We start from the raw sequence: 4852 nt of genomic DNA, 5'->3' as shown, positions 1-4852 counted from the left end.
TTTTTTAGGTGTACAAAGCTATTTATAGATGAAAATAAAGCTAGAGATAGGTGTTGGTTCATGGAGGTGGATAGAGACACTTCTGAGATGGGACTAGTATATTACAAGGCCCAAGGCACAAGTTCGGTTTCAGCAATAACACAATATTATTTTGACAATTCCCATTGATTTAGGATGAATTTTGATATGATATCAGATGGGTTTGAAAGGTGAGGAGATAGGCTTTCCAACAAGTACTAGATCATCCAAATCGGAGTTGGCATGAAGGCGCTAGGTCCGTTCGAAGTCAATGTTGTCTCTGCCTTTGGAGGCCGAACAGGACTTTGACTTGTTATTGGAACTTGTGAAATTATGTGTGTATCCGATGAAGTGATGTCCTCATCAGCAAACAAGGCTAAAACTCGACAATGGATTCATTGTAGGAACACTCATTTGATAACTAAGCATAGCTTCAAAGAAGAAGCTGCAAATTTGTCAAACAAGCATCGAATCATCGCGGAACAAAAAAGAATATCCAATCCGAACAAAATCCAGAAATAGCTAAACCCAATCCCTAATCTGAATCATTTTGATACACCATACAAACAGAACCCAAGCCACATCACGCCCAAATCCAACCCACGACATCGTCTCCGTTAGCGATTAGGCACTCGGCGATGTTGTGCAAGCCACGGAGCGCGGCATGCAGTTGTTGTAGTCATGAGCATTCATGAGCACGGAATCCTCCTCCAATAGCTTCATCATGGCGTCGGCGTCATTCTGGTGCATATGCCACATGATCAGCGACGTCTGCACCACTAGCCTCTTGTCGTCGAACCGCCACTGCTCCCTGCTGCTTCTCGATGACTCCGTCCTGCTCATCTCTGTCACGCCCAGAAATTCATGAACCAGAATTTCTAAGCTGAATGTGCAATAAATCCCTGTCCAGGACCAGCCAGGGTACACAAACGACAATTGTTGACATACAGACCCATGTCTTACAAAAAATAGAAAAGATTACAAATGCAGCGGAAAAGATAAAACAAACTAAACTTGGACGCTTGACTTCTGCAGCAGGGCAACTCCACTCCACAGGCATCCCTTGACGGTAGCGACGAAACCAACCCTAACAAGACAGCTCCAACTTGGAAGATCTTCAGCTCTGGTGTGGGGGAAAAGAGAGCAAGACTGAGTACTACCCACTGTACTCAACAAGTCATACCGGAAGAGAAGGTATGATGCAGGATATAACCAAAGGAGGCTAAGGGTTCTTTTGCAATAAAGCAGGCATTTAAAAACAAAAGTTGAAAGCAGTAAAAAAATTGTAGTAGATTAAGCAATATTAACCAATCACTGTCCAACGCTACACCACGTTGCAACAGGCCCAACCAACCACCTGAACTACACCAGTTCATTAAGCTAAACTAGGGTGAGACTAATCACGGTGAATCTAGTTGATCGCCCATAACCGCGGGCACGACTATTCGAATAGTTTTACTCTGGCCAGAGGTGTACAACTGTACCTAGAAGACAAGATTCCACACATGTCGCCATGCCCCGAAGTATCACCATGATACTGCAAAGGGGGAAATCATGACAAGACCCTCCGCATAACCCTCCCCTAACCATTCACACCACGCTAAGGTTTCACCCCCACCCCCAACGGGCAATGGGCGGTCCCCTCTTGCGCCGCGGTAAATCTGGCAGCTGGACAACCGGACACCCCGGCCGACCCAACTCCATCACGCCCACCCTCGCCACCGGTGCCTAGGAAAGGGTCAAGCTATACTTCAGATCAAGCAGTTACCCACTCCCGCTTGTGGTAAGCACAGTAAGTCTCCCAGGGTTTCCCGTGAACCAGTTCTTAATTGCCATGGGTGCGACCAGCAAAACCATGCACCCACAGCCCACCATTTAGTGTATTTTAATTAACTAACACCATTGCGGTGGCACCAATCCAAAACTATGCTATTAGTCAAAGTCTATGTAATAATGTGATCCCCATTTGTGTACTAGTTGAACTAGGCATGGCTAAGCATTTCCTAAACCAACATCTAATCTTTCTGATACCCAAGTTATCAATGGCATAAGGTAAACAATATATGCGGGATATTTGTAAATTAGGTATAATATGATCAATTGTAATGCATGACTTGCCTTGCTCTCGCACTGATGAGACCACAGCAACGTCTTCGAGAAACCGCGGATCGACGAAATGGCCGAAATCTACGCGACAAACAGAGCACATAAGCAAAACACACTATAAGACTACTGAAACAGGAAACAAAACCATTTTTAATGGATTCTAGGGATTTTTATGAATTTACTGAGACTTGAATGGACTTAAACGGAGCTCGGATGAATTACTTATGAATTTTAGAAGATAAACTGTGTTTTTACTAATAAAGAAAAGCCTAAATAACTTTTATTGCGCAATATTACCTAGGGCTGACGTCAGCGAGAGGGGGCGGCTCGGCAGGCGGGCCCCGCATGTCAGCGGCACAAGGGGAGAGGGAGGGGGCGCCGGCACATGGGCCCCATAGGCAGTGGCTAAAAGTGGGCGGGGTGGTCCACCGGTTGGTTGGCCCCACTGGGGCAGCAGCACAAGGCGGGGGAGGGGGTGCCGGCTGCTGGCTCGGCACGGCTCAAGCCGGCCGGCCATGACGAGGCGGCGATGGCGCACGACCGACGACGACGGCAAGCGGCGGCGCGAGAGGCGGCGCGGACGGCGCGAAAGGTGGCGGCGTCGGCCGAAGGCGACGGCGCACACGCGGAGGGTGGCTGCGCTCATGGGAGGGAGGAAAGGAAGAAGGAGAGGGGATCCCTTACCGAGGCGATGACGGCGATCGGCGCGGGAAGAGACGAGCGGCGGCGACGGTTTGGAGAACGGTGGACGGGGTCGGGCACAACCTGGGAAAGGCGATGACTAGGTTAGGAGAAGGGAAGGATGACCACGGTGACTAGAACGGCCGGCCGGAGTTGGGCGGAAATGGAGAGCTCACCGGCGTGCGAGGGAGGCGGCGCTTCGGCGAGTTTGGCTGCAAGCGAGCGGTGGCCGAGGTAGCACTTGCGGCAGCGGAGCTAACGGCGGCGGCGGCTTGGCGCGGCGGAGGCCCTAGCGGCGACGGCGCGTGGCCGGAGATGGGCAGCGGCGGCGGAGCTCGGGTGTGGCGTGGGGAGAGCGGCGGAGTGCACGGGCAAGCGCGGCAATAGCGGAAAAAGGTCGAGGGGGCTCGAGGGAGTGATTTATAGGTGCGGAAGGGGGCGGACGTGGCCGGGGAGGTGGCCGATTTGGCCGGCGATGTGGGGTGGAGAGAAAGAGAGAGTGGGGTGGGATTCAAAATGAATCCCGCCCATTTTTGGGCGCGTGCGAGGGCGGGAGGAGCGGGGAAGGGGCGGCGACGTGGGCGCAGGGCGCGGAGTGGGCGCGGGGAGGCGGGAAAGGCGGTGGCATGGGCGGTTGCCGCCGGGGCGCGGTCGGCTGGAGGAAGGGGACGACCCCGACAGGTGGGGCCCACCTGTCGGCATCCCGGAGGGAGGGGGAAGGGGAAATGGGCCGGCCCAACAAGGGGAGGCTGAGCGCGGGGTGAGGCGAGGTGGACTGGGCCGATGGCCCAAGAAGAGGGAAGATGAGGAAAATAAAAGGGAAAAAGGAAAAATAAATTCCCTGGGATTTAAAATTGCACTTTAGTGATTTTTAATTGGTAAAAATTATTTACAAGGCTCTGAAAATTCCACTAAAAATCCTGTTAATATATTGCAACATGGGGAACTCAAGAAAAATTCCACCACGCCATTTCCGATTATTAATTGCATTGATTAATTAGGGATTCAACTCTAGGTTAATTAAACAATTTCTTCGAGCAATTTATTTAACCAATTTTTTTTAGCAAGAAAAGGGGGAAACTTCAGGGCGTGACAATCCCCCCCTCCCTCCCTTCATGCGTGCTCAAATATGAGACCACATCTGCGGCCAGCCCATCTCCTCCCCATCTGCAAAGGAAGAAGAAGACCAAGGAGGAAGAAAGTATGTTCTTAGATGGAGGTTGACAAAATATTCAACTACAATGACATGGCTTCAATTTTACAAAATTATAGTGACACACATAAGACCAAGGAGGAAGAAAGCATGACCTTAGACGGAGGTTGACAAAATATTCAACGGCAATGACATAGTTTCAATTTTACAAAATTACAATGACATGTAACAGGTATCACAGATATAAAAGACATTTTTCCTAATTGACCAAATTTGCAATGACATAGATCCAATTAACCATTTCCTTTTTGGCCCCCTCCCTTTTGGTCTCAACAATCAACATCAAGGCACAGCCAAAACTCAGGTATCTTGATATCATTGATAATTGTTGCTATATGAAGCAAAGCTTTACTAGTGTATCATCACACTACAGTTTTCAAACAGCCCATAATTTCATTTTATCCTTTGCCGGGGGCACTAAATTGCCATATATTAATAAATGACATTTATTCCTAGCCACCTATCATTTTCAGCATGCAAATACATACTTACCCAAATTCATCAAACACAATGCATGTAGCATTCACTTGTGACAGCTCCTTAATTTCCAAAGAATCATCTTCTAATATCGCCTGTTTATTTTTCATGTCATTTCTCCAGACAAGATATAATGTGGTGAAATGAATCCTGTGAAGTAGTCATGATGTAAGGAATCATGTGCCTTATTATGTTTAGATATGAAAAGACATGTGTTTCCCCTCAAAAAAAATCCAAAAATGAACCATTATTTGTGACTAAAGAAAAAAGAAAAACTGATCAGTTAATATGGCAACAATTTTTGTTAATATCTATGATTCCAAAGTTAGATGCACTGGCAATGACAGCATAAGGGAT

The sequence above is a fragment of the Oryza sativa genome, chromosome 9 (genome assembly GCF_034140825.1).
Source record: "Oryza sativa Japonica Group chromosome 9, ASM3414082v1".
Classification (NCBI taxonomy): Eukaryota; Viridiplantae; Streptophyta; class Magnoliopsida; order Poales; family Poaceae; genus Oryza; species Oryza sativa.
The sequence above is the reverse complement of the archived record's forward strand: the minus strand, read 5'-3'. Positions refer to the sequence as shown.